The sequence below is a fragment of the Spinacia oleracea genome, chromosome 3, assembly GCF_020520425.1.
Source record: "Spinacia oleracea cultivar Varoflay chromosome 3, BTI_SOV_V1, whole genome shotgun sequence".
NCBI lineage: Eukaryota > Viridiplantae > Streptophyta > Magnoliopsida > Caryophyllales > Amaranthaceae > Spinacia > Spinacia oleracea.
Window position 1 is genome coordinate 87,159,670 of NC_079489.1, and position 17,005 is coordinate 87,176,674.

A 17,005-nucleotide genomic window follows, 5' to 3' on the forward strand; every position below is an offset into this window, starting at 1 on the left:
AGTTCCAGCCTTTGAAAGGACTTAAAACAAACTAGATGACCCTACAACTAATGTAGCATTGCCATGCTTCATTTCCCACTTGTAGGTCATTAGTGTATCCTAGCTTCCATTGTTTGAGTTATTACCGAAGTAAGAACCTCAAGCGGTATATGATACCAAGGAAGTTTGATCGCTAGGTCACTTCTCTTTAAACATAAACTTATAGGTAGAAACGGAATTGTAAATTCCTTTCATTTGTTCCTTGTTTTCCTATTTCTTGTACCCTTTCTTATAGTCTTAAGAATTGAATTCTTTAGCGTTGACTTTTATACTTTGTTAGACATGTCCAATGTCACCAACAAGGTTCTTTACCATTTTAATTTATGTTGAATATTTTTGTTTCAACTAGATGATCTTACCAGAAGCTTCTAAAGTTCTCTAAGCATCGATCTATTCGAATGTCTAGGGACTAGACTCATTCGAGAATTAAATGGACAAAGATATTAGGTTGTTAACCATTGGTAAAGCTGAGCGTATTAAACTCAATGCTTTATGATCTCAAAACTACATTGTATTTTGAATTCACAAGCACCAATCGGTTTGCCATTCGATTTTGATTCTCGAAAACAACCATAAAAGTCGATATAAGAAACGTACATTTTAAATTGCTCACTTTCTCTCTTTTCCGTGAATCGTTCTTGGATTCACTACCAATCGAGGAAATTTACTGTTACCTTTCTAAAAGGATTTATTGCAGTGCAAGATATTTAATTATAAACAATAATTAAAACATACATTGAAGCATGCAAAGTCTAAACATTTATCATGAATAATAACTTGAAATTAAAGCAACCATGCAATTCAAACAAGTTATTAGCATTTTATTCAATTTTATTGTTCCGGCAGGTGTGAATAAAATGATTCCAAGATCCTAAAATCATTGAAGAACTAAGCACAGTTTGTCGACTTAATCCTAGAACATCTTAGGTAAGCAAAAGCCTTTTGCTAATAGTCTAGAAACTATTCTTGGTTGATAGGTACGTCTAAGAACTTATTAGGTAAACCTATCGAATTTGCCACGACATAAAAGGACTCCTTACTTATATCGTTGAGTTTCACCAAAACTAACATGTACTCACAATTATTTGTGTACCTTGCCCCTTTAGGACCAATAAGTAACACCTCGCTGAGCGAAAACTATTACTAGATTGATGTAAAGGATATCCAAGCAAGTGTATATTTTGGCATGGCACCTTTTAACTCAATTTTTAGGTTTGGAACTTAAGGCTCTTACTATGTTGGTTAGATTTTAAGTGAACTAAAATCCTTAATCATGCAACATAATCAAGCTTTTGATCTCATGCATTTTAAGACATATTTAAAGCAATAAATAACTTAAAACATGCATAAGATATTTGTGATCTAGTATGGCCCGACTTCATCTTGAAGCTTTGACTTCAAAGTCCGTCTTGAAAATCTCCGTGGGAGGCACCATTTTCTTCAAATAGGATAAGCTATAACTAATTACAACTATTTGATGGTACGCAGACCATTTTGAATTGAAAAATAACTTTGGTGCTTTAGACCAATTACATTCAAATTAATGGTACGCATACCATATTTTCTATCCTATTTGGGCCATACTAGTCACTTCATAACCTGCAAAACAGTACATATACAATATATACCATTCACCCATTCATTATCATGAATGGCCCACATAGCTGGTTAGTAAAACACATTATGCATCACGTAAACATTTGCAGCAATTAATCAAGGGCACCAATAATCTACCAATTATTCAGTCCTTATTAATTCTAATCGAGTTGTTTTAACCTTAAGGATTTGTAGACCTAATCAAGAGTTTATGACTAAAAAGCGCTCCCACTCAAACCAATAAATTCATATGCTTTACTAATTTTAAACATAAAATTGTATTTCTAGTCTAACCGGAAACATACAAATTTAATTAAAATTTAAAGCTCATATAAATTTATAATTGAATCCAAAAAATCTAATTTAATTTCAGTCGCATTTAAATTAATTCATGATTTTAATTTTAGTAAAATAATTAGAATAAATTCCATTTATTATAATTATAATATTCAAAATTAAAATCCAAGAAATTAATTCAAATTATTAATTTTAAAATTAATTAAAATTACGTGAACTGAAATTTTCAAATTAAACATTCAAAACGATCTAATCGTAACGCAAACACCCTACGCGTTGCACGCCCATGGGCCGCACGCACACAGCCATTGCTGGCCATGTGCGCGCAGCCCATGCGCTCGTCGCATAGCTGCTGCTGTCCTATCGCAAGCCTCCGCACAGCGCCCCATCGCACGCGAGCTATCGCTCGCAGTGCGCGCGCGCGAGATCGCTCGCTGGGCGCGCTGGCTCGCTCGCTGTGCGCGCGAGCCATCGCTCGCTGGGGCGCGACATCGCTCGCTGGGCGAGCGACATCGCGCGCTGCGCGCGCGAGCAGTGCTGGGCGCAGCGCTCGTGGCACGCGAGCTTGCGCTCGCTGCGCGCGAGGCTGCGCGCACTTGTGCGAGGCAGCGCGCGTTGTGGCGCAGCTCGCTTGCTGCCCACACGCGACTGCCTTGGCTCGCCCTTCGCCCATGCCCATTCGTTCATTGCTCGTGGCACACGACACAAGGCAGGGATGCTGCCTTGTGCTCGTGCACTACGCCCTTGCTCATTGCATTCGTGCCGCACGGGCGACGAGCTCCCTTGCTCGTCGTCGCATGCCCGCATTATACAACACCCCTTAAGGGTAACACGAAGCGTCCATTGCTTCGTGCGTGCAAGTTATTTGAACGAATCGCATAAAATTTTAAAATTTATATTTAAAATTGATGACAAATTAATAAATATTATTAATTTCATAATTTTAGGGCGAAAAAATCGAAAATTTATTATCCAATTGATTTCCGATTGATATGGATTCAAGTCTAGGTCATAAAAATTTAAAATTTATCGTAAATTTACAATTTTTATGGTGGTTTTTAATCATAGGTTTCTAATTAAATTACAATTAATTATGAAAATCAAATTAATTCTAAATTATTCTAATTTTCAACAAATTAATCATAATTACAAATTAGATTGCATAATTAACAAGACTAGGCATTCAAACTTGTTAAACATATGCAGTAGGTCAATCAAAAATTCAAGATTTATCAACAGGAATCGCAAATATTTAATTTAACATCTTAAATTTACGAAATTTTGCATTCGAAAAACTAAAACCTTCGAAAAGTCATAGTTAGGCTTCGAATTTGAGAATTCTGGGTTCGGCAGAAAAATACTATTTTTGTCAAAATTTTAGAATGCCTTTTACATGCGGAATTGACACAAAAATCACTCAATTCGGATGAGTAATGAAGAAACTGCCGAAAAACTGCGTACATATAATTAAATAAACGCAATTTGCAATTAATTAACAATTACGAAAATTAATCACCCCTTTTAATTCTTGCAAATTTGTAATATTTAACCATGTTCATGCAATTTAGATTATGAAAATAATAAGGGGCTCGTGATACCACTGTTAGGTTATGATACATATGACATTTACATAAATCATGCGGAAACAACCATTAACCCAGGAATCATATTATTTACACATAATCATATAGCATAATTAGATGCATACTCTTTGTTGCGTGCCCTCCCTAGCTGCGCCCGAACCGAACAAGAACAAGTCTTTTAGGACTCCAAATGTCGTCCCTCCGTAGATAGTCCACAGCACGTCCGGATCCGCCTTAAGATTGACCAACTAGAATCGCCCTTAAGGTACTAGAAAATTCGGCACTTTTATGAGCAAGATGTGTTTTAATTTTCTCTCAAAAACTCACTTTTGAATACTTTGAAACTTGTGTATAAATTATGACCCCTAGGCCTTTATTTATAGAGTTATGGAAAAGGAATCGTAATCCTAGTAGGATACGAATTAATTGAAATTAGAATCCTACATGAATTCTATTTAATTAATTTATCCAATTAGGAATAGAAATTTAATCATACACTGACTCTTGTAGATTCAGGAATCACGCATGAGCACAAACTCACACACATACGGCAGCCACAAGGGCTGCCCATGCGCGTGCGAGCAGCAGCCCGCGCAGCACGGCCCACGCATCCGTGGCCCTTGGCGCGCGCTGGGCCTGCCTTGCGGTAGGCCTGGGCGCTGCCTTGGCTGGGCTTGTGGCGCGCATGCTTGCTGGGCGATGGCCCCGGCTTCGTGCTGGGCCTTCGTCCGGCAAGCCTCGTCCGATGCTAATTCGTACGATACGCTTCCGATTAAATTTCCATTTCCGGAATCTATTTCCGATACGAACAATATTTAATATTTCCGATTCCGGAATTAATTTCCGTTTCGAACAAATATTTAATATTTCCGTTTCCGGAATTATTTTCCGATTCCGGCAATATTTCCGATTCTGACAATATTTCCGTTTCCGGCAATATTTCCGATTCTGGTAATATTTCCATTTCCAATAATATTTTCCGACACGTACCATGTTTCCGTTTCCGGTAACATCTATGACTTGGATAATATTCATATTTCCGATACGATCCATATTTCCGTTTCCGGCAATATCATCGTTTCCGGAGTATTCATTTCTTGCCTGTGACGATCTTAGCTCCCACTGAAACCAAGATCCGTCGGTTCCGAATATTCATAGATGGAGTATTTAATGCCATTAAATACTTGATCCGTTTACGTACTATTTGTGTGACCCTACGGGTTCAGTCAAGAGTAAGCTGTGGATTAATATCATTAATTCCACTTGAACTGAAGCGGCCTCTAGCTAGGCATTCAGCTCACTTGATCTCACTGAATTATTAACTTGTTAATTAATACTGAACCGCATTTATTAGACTTAACATAGAATGCATACTTGGACCAAGGGCATTATTTCCTTCACTCTCTCCTTCAACCTTCACGTGAAAGAAAAAAAAATACTCAAGCCTCCATTGTAGTGGCCCACGCCGCCACCAGCCACCGACGGCCACCGTCGTCCCTCGCTGGTAACCCCCTCTCCTTCCTCTTCTTTTCTATTTCGTTCTTTTCTTGCTGTTTCGTTCTCCTTCTCATGGCTACTTCGCTTTCCTCCTCCTCACTCACGTTTCTGTTATTGCGCAGCCACCACTCCATCGGTGTCGCTGCAACCCCTGCCGCCGTCGTCCTCACAGCAGTCGCACACCTGCTGTCACGCTGCTGCACCGACCATCAGCTCCCTCTCTCCTTTCTCCTTTCGCACGCAACAAGCACAGCCACCACCCACCGGCGCCACAGCTGCGGTGTCTAGCCTTTGTGGCCCTTCCAGATCCTGTTGCTGCACCTCCCTGCCTGCTGCCGCCGCCCCTTTCTCGTCGGCAAACTCATTCTCTCTCTCTTGGTTAATTCTTAAATCCTTAAAATTAATTAATGTTTTAATTACGTTTTATTAATATAATTCATGTTTTACTTGAATTAAATTATAGTTTTTACAAATTAATGATGAATTTTAGATTTTATGTTTTGCGTAATTAATAATTTAATTTTCAGATTATGCAATTTGATTGAAATAATGGTTTTAATTATTAAAGTATGAATTTTTAAGGTTTTAATGATTTTAAATCATGGTAGGATGATTATAAATTATTAAAGTTATTGTTTTTATGATTTCAAAGTTTTGGGAGTAGTTTGAAATTAGTTATATTACTGAAAATTTAAAGTACGATGTTTGCAAAGAGTTTTCAACGAATTTCAATAATTAATTCAATAATCCTTATACTAAGAAATCAAATATTCAAGTTTTGTTATTGGAGAAAAGTTCTAAATATGTTTAGGATGTAGTTAGAATGAGTTATTATAGCTGTGAGCGATTAGAAGTTGATTGGGAATCCTTGTTGGTTGTTTTTTGGCGGAGAATTCTCTGTAGGCGACTTTTGAATTATTAAAGTGGTCTTGCAGTTTGTTTACACAAGGTACGTACATACCTGTGTGCTTGGAATGTGTGCTAATTGTTGAAACCATGTTGAATTTGTTGTTGAACTTGGCTATGTTGATATTATTGTTGAACTTGGTGATGTTGATATTATCGACGAACTTAGTCAGGTTGAAATTGCATGTTTAATACTGTTGGATGGACGTATTGAACCTATATTGCATTAAGAGAATTATAACATGTTAGTATGGATGATTGATGCAAATATGTTTGATTGGGAACACTAGATTACTTTGTATATGTTGATTCAGATCAGTTGATTGTTGTTCCCTTTTTAGCTTTTCACTACTTTATGAGGGCCGAGGACCTTGTTTAGTAAGTTGAAACTTTATACCCATATACAGGGTTGATCATGGTTAAAGGAAAGGTTGGGTAAATTGGAATGAGTCTTGATTGATGCCTTTATGATCACGTACTTAATTCCAAGATAAAAACAGTTGTGAACGAATGTGGATTATATGCCTTATGTGATTGTTGAGTCATAACAGAGTCTCAATTTGTAAATCATGTAAAGTGAAACTGAGTAGCAATAGCTTTAGACTGTGCACGTCTAAAGTGACGGACAAACAGGAGTTGGGGTTCATGGTGGTAGCCCATGGCCTTTATCTCGGACCGGATTGATCACCGTGTCCTATTTTTATTCAAATGTTCCTCGATATCGCAGGTCTCTGAGGTTACGGAGTCGCGCCCGTACCTCGTCTTCCTTAGTGAAGGCTGTCAGACGGTCAACTCGGTTCATTGTCTATTTCAACTAAAATAATATTATTGTTGTAAGTCTAGCCTAGTCTAGTCAAGTATGGTCGTCAAATTATCATGTTGTGTCTGCCCTTGCTTATGTTCATTAGTATCATGTTAAGGTTGTTCGTTAATAGTATCATGTTAGGATTATTATTGTTTTAGTATGTAGTACTCAGCTTTGCTGATTACGTGCTTTGTTTGTGTGTGTTGATCATGGCTATGCCTTATTGATCCTGTGATGACCCAACTTTGGTGAGCAGTCTCTAAGGATCAATAAGCGTTACCCATCTACAGGTTTGAAGATGATGCATCATTGGGATCGGGATTAGAGAGCTTGTAGTTATACTTGTGTTATTAAGTGATTTGGTTTGTTAACTTGGATTTGAAAGTTGTCGTACTATTCGTATTTCCTTATTCCCGTTAATTGGTTTTGGACTTAATATGTAATCGATTATTTATGAACCTAAAAGGTTAGTTTTATGTTTTCCGCTGCAAAATTCTGAATAAACCGTTACGTTTTCACACGGGCGATAATACTTTGATAATTCTCTATAGTTATATTTATAAAAGGGTTGTTTTAGAAAAAGGGAATTGTCGGGGTGTTACAAAGTGGTATTTTTGAGCTATAGGTTTTACTGACTTTTCGTGTCTACTTTTAAATTTTTAGGCGCCTAAACTAGCTATTTTTCTAAAACGAATTTCCTAGAATTGAAATTCTACTTATTATATCATTCAAAAATGCGTACTTTTTTTTGGGGGACCAAATCCATTTTATTTTGTTTGAAAGTATATTAATATTTCTTATTTAAGCTCGGAATTAACTTATTTATTCGAAACTTTTCGTTTATGTGAATTAAGTACGTTTTTCTTTCTTTTCAAAATTAAATTAAATAGATTAGGAAAAAAAAATCTTATTCCTTAAGTATATTTATTCGTTTAATATTTATTCGTTTAATAAATATTTATTCGTTTATTATTAATTCGTTTAATAAACTTTTTTTCTTACTAATCGTTCTTGTTTTATTCTTTAAATTCTTCAATGTTTGACCTATTATGATTTATTATGAGAGATGGGTAATATAGGAAAGGGCATATAGGATAGAATTATATGTGCATTAGTAGTTAATTGCTAGCATAAGAAGTTAATTGTTATGTGCATGTGTTAAATGTTTAAGTGTTGCATGTAAATGTGCATAGAAATTGTTTGATTCCACCAAACTTATTATTTTATTGAATTCTGATTATGCTTTGGTTGGGAAATAGTTAGTAATAGGATCCTTTGAGAATATCGACGAATACTGAGGATCTAGATTTCACTTCACAGTTTTCCAAGGAAAGAACAGATAGACAAGATGCCTTAAACATTTGAAGTTGTAATAATTAGTTTGTTCTTAAATGTTTTGGGGAATAAGTAGCAAAGCTACAACAGTTTAAAGTTAAAGCAATAGGAGTTTGACTTATTCTTTATTCTTTTCAAGGATGTATTAAACCTTTATAGAATTAGCAATAAAAGTTAAAGTATTCATTTCCAATGTGAGAATTCCATAATTCGCCCAACAATAGTTTATGTTTATGTCATAGAACCTTTATTTTATTTTAGGACAAATATAGTGTTATGGTTTAGGAAGTGTTATCAACATTTTTTTTTCGAGGAGTAAAAGTTAGATTATTGATAATCCAAATGATCCAGAGTTTATTTTGGGCACGCAAATGGGAATATTATTACTTATTTGTTGTGATAGAATTTCCATTCATTGATTTTCAAATTGTGTGTCTTTGATGGAGATATATTTTTTTTCATGAATGAGTGACGAGGATTACTCTAATATTGTTGTACTTTCTTGAATAAGTGTTTGTTGAGGTGATCTATATGATCAAATCAAATATTTCCTGCGTAGGGAATGAACTATAAGTCATGTACCGAACCTAAGGTAGAGTCATAAATTTCAGGCCGCGTACTAGAATGGAAAACAACCACAGTGAGTTAGCTGCTGTTTTTTTTTCGCAAAAAAACTGACACAGGAAAGAACTGAGTGTCCTAATTCTGCTGGGGACATGTTTGAAAGGTTAGTCAAAGTTAAGCTATCATACTTTAAGGGGCAAGCTGACCCTACCTTCCTAGGGAACTGAGTTTGAGAGTTTGAGAAATTGTTTGGGGCTGTGAACTGTCTTGAGAACATGAGAGTGGGTCACGTTGTCCTGTACTTGAAAGATGAAGCTGATTTATGGTGGAAAAGAAAATAGAGCTAGGCTTAGCGATGCTGAGGGATTCAATTAAAATTCAATTGTTATTGCCTTAAGGGGAAAGTTTTAGCCTACCTTTTACGAAAAAACAAAAAGCTTAGGAATTCAAAAACCTTAGTATGGAAGCATGACCATCGCTGAATATTATAGCAAATTTATAGTGCTATCGAGGTTTGCACTTGAGGTTGTAGCCACAGAGGAACTAAAGGCTCAAAGGTTTGAGCAAGGTTTGACTGATGAGATCCAATTAGTATTAGATGGGGAAACCTTTACATCTTTGGATATTGTGGATGGGAAAGATGCTCATATTTATGGTTTGCAGTCTAGAAGGGACAAGAAAAATGTTGTTGTTGGGGAGAAAAGAAAAGTGTTTAATGCTGGGGAAAACCAAGGGAATTTCAAGAGGAATATGAATGAGAATAGGAATGGAAATGGAAACTTTCAAGGAAGGAACAAACAGGGGCACAACAATAGGAACCAATCTGAGAGAGTGTATCACTGTAAGATGTGCAATAACAACCATCCTGGTAGAAACTGTAAAGGAGAATTAGTGACCTATAACTATCGTCAGAAAAGGGACATAGGGAGTATGAGTGCTTTACTAAGCAGAAAAAAAAAAGATGAACAACATGGTAATGGGAGTGGTAACCATGTAAAGTAGGGAGTTAACCAGTCAAGAAATTAGGGTTCGAAGCCTATAAGGGCGCAAAATAACTAAGAGAACCTCCATAAGTCTGCCAATAAGGACAACAACCATCATAAGGCACCGGGTAAACTGTTCGTAATGACTAGAAATGAAGCTGAACGTTCTGCAGACGTAGTTCATGGTACTTTTTCTATCAACTCCGTGCTAGTTAAAACGCTGTTTGATTAAGGGGTAATTCATTCTTTTGTTTCGTCATTTGTTATTAAGAGTCTGCATTTAGTAGATTTGAAGTGATTGATTTACCTGTTAGTATACCTACTGGTGTAACCTTAAGGTGTACCAAGTTATTTAAGAACTTGTCTTTGGAGATAAAATATTTTGTTTTCCTTCTGATTGGATAGAGTTTAATCTGGGAAACCTAGATGTAATTCTGGGAATGAATTGGCTAAGTTTGTACAAGGCTAAGGTAGACTGTGAAATTCAGAAAGTAAATTTAAGGAACCACATTGGAAGATTGACCTCATATAGACGTTTTGAGAAGTCCAATAACCCTTAGTTATTTCTGTAATGCAAGTGAAAACAAAAATTGATGAAAAGAGAGTGTGAACAATTTTTCTGTAGTGTGTTAGAGGTGAGTAAAGAAGTTGGAGTGAAAATTGAGGATGTTGCCATTGTAAGTGGATTCATTGATGTGTTTTCGAGTGGAATTGCAAGTATGTTACCAGCTAGAGCATTTGAGTTCAATATAGAGTTAAATCCTGAAACGACACCTATAAATGATCTAATTAGGACACAATTGCAAGAGTTGTTTCGTTAAGGAGTATGTTAGGCCTATTGCGTCACCGTGAGGAGCTCCTGTGTTGTTTATTAAGGAGAAACATAAGAGTATGGAATTATGCATCGAATTTAGGGAACTAAACACCATCAAGAACAAGTATCCTTTGCCTAGGATAGATGACATGTTGGATTAATTGAATTGGGCGAGTGTGTTCTCGAAAACCGATTTGTGTTTGAAGTACCACCAATTGAGAGTAGCTGATAAGAATATACTTAAGACCTCATTAGGATTCTTTATTGTCATTAAGGGTTTAGAGTAACGTCTTTTGGGTTAACCAATGCACCTGCATTAATTATGGATTTGATGAATGAGATTTTCTACGAATTCCGAATTAAGTTCGTTATTATGTTATTGATGATATCCCGATTTATTCAAGGAATGAGAAAGAGCATGACAAACACTTGAGGATTACTTGGAGACGCTTAGAAAGAATCTAGTTTTATTAAATGAAGTATACAAATCTTGAAGTCATATGTGTATAAGTGACACCGACGGAAAAAAGAAGGACTAAATTGATTGAGAACTATGTTACGTAAGGGAATCAATTTAAGAGAAGATTTGAGTGGTCCAAGATCGTTAGAAATCATTTGTTGTCTGGAAAAGATGAAAAGAAATACATGAATTGGTGCAAGAGCTAAGAGTTAAGCCCAAAAGTTATACACCCATGAAAAGCGTAATGAGGTTCGGTAACAAGGAAAGTTGAACAGAAGGAGTTTCTGTAGATCCTGCTAAGATTCAAACTGTGAGTGAGTGACCAACTCCAAAGAACGTGTTCGATATTTGAAGTTTTCTAAGCCTAGATGACTATTATAGGAGGTTGTGAAAGACTTTTCGAAGAAAGAAAAACCAGTGACCAACTTGTTGAAAAGGAAACCAAATTCAAGTGGAGTGAGAAATGTGAAGAAGCTTTCTAGATTTTAAAGGAATGTTTGACCTCCGCACCTGTTGTCGTGTCAATTGAAACCTTATGAGCCTAATCACCCTACGAATGACCTAGAGCCAGCTGCTATTGTGTTATCTGTGAATATTTGGAGACATACCCTTTTCAGGGCAACAAGTAAGATCCTTATCGACCATAAAAGTTTAAAATTTTAGCAAAAAGGGTCCAGTTTAATCTTGGAAACAACGTTGAAAATGATACTGCTTTCCACCCTGCAACCGATGGTCAGCCTGAGAGCACTAACCAAACCAGGGGAGATATGTTGAGAGCATGTACTATTGACTTTAAAGAGAAGTTGGGAGATCATTTAGATTTGATTGAATTTTCGTGCATCAATAGTTACCATGCGAGCATTACAATGTCACATGTGGAGGCGTTGTGTGGAAAAAGTGTAGAAGTCCATTTGCTGGAATGATTTGAGTGAAAATATTGTATTGGGGACTGAATTCGTTGAAGTGGAAATATCCAAAGTTATTCCCTGAGATGAGTTACGAGGGTGTAACTCGTTTTTTTAAGGGGGTAGAATGCGATAGAAATTCGCGCTTTTTACCTATTTTTATGGTATTTTTATGCATTTTATGCTTATTTTTAGCAACTTATACATGTTGATGCAAGTAATTAGATTCTCTGCATAAGAAAAGTGTGTTCATGAGTAACACAAACAACTTTAAGTTGGCAAAAGAGTGCACATGAGTGGCACAAGTACTTCTTTAGTATGAATAAGTTGAAAACTTTTGAAAAAGGTGTGAATTTCAGTGTCAAGTTTCGGGACGAAACTTCTTTTAAGAGGGGTAGATTGTAATCCCCCGTAAATTTATAAATGTTATTAATATATTTTAACGTATAGTTAATATATTTAAATAAGAATTTACGAATTTTAGAAATAAATATATAATTAAAGTATATTTGTTTTATTACATTTTGAATATTTTTAAAGATTTATGCAATCTAAAATAATTTTAGAATTCTAAGTTGAAAAGAATTTGGATTGCGAAAACGCGATTGAATTTCAAAAACAATCCTAACCGGTTTTGGATTCAAACAACATCAATTCCAATCCTAGCCCAAGTTTGCAAAGCCCAATAAATAAACCCAAACAAAATTACCTATAATTCTCTTTACTTTCCCACTTCACGTGAAAAATAAAACAAGGAAAACAAAACCCTTCTCTCTCCTTCAACCTTCACGTGAAAGAAAAAAAAACACTCAAGCCTCCATTGTAGTTGCCCACGCCGCCACCAGGCACCGACGGCCACCGTCGTCCCTCGCTGGTAACCCCCTCTCCTTCCTCTTCTTTTCTATTTCGTTCTTTTCTTGCTGTTTCGTTCTCCTTCTCATGGCTACTTCGCTTTCCTCCTCCTCACTCACGTTTCTGTTATTGCGCAGCCACCACTCCATCGGTGTCGCTGCAACCCCTACTGCCGTCGTCCTCACGGCAGTCGCACACCTGCTGTCACGCTGCTGCACCGACCATCAGCTCCCTCTCTCCTTTCTCCTTTCGCACGCAACAAGCACAGCCACCACCCACCGGCACCACAGCTGCGGTGTCTAGCCTTTGTGGCCCTTCCAGATCCTGTTGCCGCACCTCCCTGCCTGCTGCCGCCGCCCCTTTCCCGTCGGCAAACTCATTCTCTCTCTCTTGGTTAATTCTTAAACCCTTAAAACTAATTAATGTTTTAATTACGTTCTATTAATATAATTCATGTTTTACTTGAATTAAATTATAGTTTTTACAAATTAATGATGAATTTTAGATTTTAAGTTTTGCGTAATTAATAATTTAATTTTCATATTATGCAATTTGATTGAAATAATGGTTTTAATTATTAAAGTATGAATTTTTAAGGTTTTAATGATTTTAAATCATGGTAGGATGATTATAAATTATTAAAGTTATTGTTTTTATGATTTCAAAGTTTTGGGAGTAGTTTGAAATTAGTTATATTGCTGAAAATTTAAACTACGATGTTTGCAAAGAGTTTTCAACGAATTTCAATAATTAATTCAATAATCGTTATACTAGGAAATCAAATATTCAAGTTTTGTTATTGGAGAAAAGTTCTAAATATGTTTAGGATGTAGTTAGAATGTGTTATTATAGCTGTGAGCGATTAGAAGTTGATTGGGAATCCTTGTTGGTTGTTTTTAGGCGGAGAATTCTCTGTAGGCGACTTTTGAATTATTAAAATGGTCTTGCAGTTTGTTTACACAAGGTACGTACATACCTGTGTGCTTGGAATGTGTGCTAATTGTTGAAACCATGTTGAATTTGTTGTTGAACTTGGCTATGTTGATATTATTGTTGAACTTGGTGATGCTGATATTATCGACGAACTTAGTCAGGTTGAAATTGCATGTTTAATACTGTTGGATGGACGTATTGAACCTATATTGCATTAATAGAATTATAACATGTTAGTATAGATGATTGATGCAAACATGTTTGATTGGGAACACTAGATTACTTTGTATATGTTGATTCAGATCAGTTGATTGTTGTTCCCTTTTTAGCTTTTCACTACTTTATGAGGGCCGAGGACCTTGTTTAGTAAGTTGAAACTTTATACCCATATACAGGGTTGATCATGGTTAAAGGAAAGGTTGGGTAAATTGGAATGAGTCTTGATTGATGCCTTTATGATCACGTACTTAATTCCAAGATAAAAACAGTTGTGAACGAATGTGGATTATATGCCTTATGTGATTGTTGAGTCATAACAGAGTCTCAATTTGTAAATCATGTAAAGTGAAACTGAGTAGCAATAGCTTTAGACTATGCACGTCTAAAGTGACGGACAAACAGGAGTTGGGGTTCATGGTGGTAGCCCATGGCCTTTATCTCGGACCGGATTGATCACCGTGTCCTATTTTTATTCAAATGTTCCTCGATATCGCAGGTCTCTGAGGTTACGGAGTCGCGCCCGTACCTCTTCTTCCTTAGTGAAGGCTGTCGGACGGTCAACTCGGTCCATTGTCTATTTCAACTAAAATAATATTATTGTTGTAAGTCTAGCCTAGTCTAGTCAAGTATGGTCGTCAAATTATCATGTTGTGTCTTCCCTTGTTTATGTTCATTAGTATCATGTTAAGGTTGTTCGTTAATAGTATCATGTTAGGATTATTATTGTTTTAGTATGTAGTACTCAGCTTTGCTGATTATGTGCTTTGTTTGTGTGTGTTGATCATGGCTATGCCTTATTGATCCTGTGATGACCCAACTTTGGTGAGCAGTCTCTAAGGATCAATAAGCGTTGCCCATCTACAGGTTTGAAGATGATGCATCATTGGGATCGGGATTAGAGAGCTTGTGGTTATACTTGTGTTATTAAGTGATTTGGTTTGTTAACTTGGATTTGAAAGTTGTCGTACTATTCGTATTTCCTTATTCCCGTTAATTGGTTTTGGACTTAATATGTAATCGATTATTTATGAACCTAAAGGTTAGTTTTATGTTTTCCGCTGCAAAATTCTGAATAAGCCGTTACGTTTTCACACGGGCGATAATACTTTGATAATTCTCTATAGTTATATTTAAAAAAGGGTTGTTTTAGAAAAAGGGAATTGTCGGGGTGTTACATTTATGAAGTAAGTTCTTATACACTATAATCGTGAATTATTTAGTAAGTTTGATTTCGTGTCAACTTAAAGAGTTATATTCTTATAGATTTATATATATTGTGTAGTCTAGTGTTTACATATATATATATATATATATATCACTCCTACCAAAACACCTTTATCAGTCGCCCTTTTAAAGTCGCTTTTAATAAATATGCGACACGGAAACTTTTAGAGTCTCATTTTACATCATAGGCGATGCCTAAAGTTGCTAGCAGATATACCAAAAAGAAACCTTTCTGAAACTTTACCTCAATCTTTAGATCCCTACTCTTCTCAACCAACAATAAGAATAGCATCAAAGGAATCACCGACACTGAAACAAATCAAAAACATAGTTTAGACTTCAGAACCTATACGACAAAATTAGATCAAACAGATTGAATAATCATCCAAGAATATAAATTTATAGAAAGAAATATAATGTAGAAAAGTTATCAAAGAGTCTACAGCAAAGCATATCTGAAATATTACCTATAATCCCTGAAAGATTATGATTAGTAGCATCACCCCCCCCCCCCAAAGTACCACGAGCCCAACCCAGTCGTCCATAATACATGAATAACAAACACAGTAAAGAAATTGAAAAAATTAAAATTGCAAACACGGCAAAAAAAATCGAAAAATTAAAATTGCAAGATGAGAATCTTAATTCATAACAATCAACTTATAAATCTATTTTCATGCCAAATTCCTCGTTTTCCCAACAAATCATCTTCATCATAAATCTTTAGGTCAACCACGAGTCTAATTTAAGCAAAGATAATAAAGCAATACTAATTCCACAATTTCAACAAATTCACGTAAGGCGATTTATCAATAATCATTGAACTTTTCATACAAAAAAATAAATAAATAGATCTTTAACATAAATTTCTCTAATAGATAAACTCAATACATAAAGCATATTACTCCGTAGTTTAGCCCTAGTTGAATTTTTCTTGACATTATCTTTTTATTTTTACTTTAATATAATAATAGTCAAGTATTTTGTTTTTTTAAATATGATAAATATGTATCTTTATCTTATCCTGAGACACTAAGTTTACTTGAAATCATTTTATCTTTTTTTAATTAATTTAAAATATATTAATAATGATTTTGTGACTGGACATTCCTACGTGTACGCTCTCAATGCTCTTGAAAAAACTCCCCTTTACATACATATATATTAGATTTATGTAATGTTCATTAGTGTTTAACTATAAGTCATAATTTAATTAAGAATAAGGTTTAATGCATTTATTCATAGTTATTTTAAGTTAAATGATGCAATAGAAGAGAGAGAATTATGGTGGGGTAGGCTAAAAGTAAGAGAGATAAAATGGTGACCAAAATAAATTGGGCGAGGGAGGATACACCGCTGTGGGAAAGCGGGTTTCCTTCCCATACCCACCCAAAAAAAAAGTAAAAGAAAAGAAATTGGAAAAGATGGCCCACCCTTAAATAAATGGGTAAAAGTGTTGCTAACTTGTTATATACTGTCAACGGTAATATAAATATTGTCATTGTTGTATATATATTGTCATTTTTGTAATAAAATACTGTCATGATCACCCAAAAAAGGAAATGAAATGAAATAGAAAAAGTAAAGGGACCACTTAAATGAACGGGTAAAAGTGTTGCACATTAAAGAATAGGTACAAGTATATATACAAAGTGTTATATAAGTATTGTCATCGTCTGCATAAATATTGTCATTGTTACCGATTTAGTACTTTGTTTGACTTTTCAGCGCAATAAGCGAAAATACTATTTTATCCCTGGGTACGGGGGAAAAACCCGATGGAGGACAGAGGTGTATCCTCCTTGAATTGGGCAACCATTGAGAACATTTAGACATTATTGATCATATGCTTTAGTCATGATTGAGTCAGAAAAGTAGAAAAATACAGTAACATTGATTTTTATTTTCTAAACAACAGAGTACTTGCAAAAGACGGAAAAAAACAAATGACACGCTATTCGTCGCCCGCTTTTACGCGTGTCGCCCACTTTTT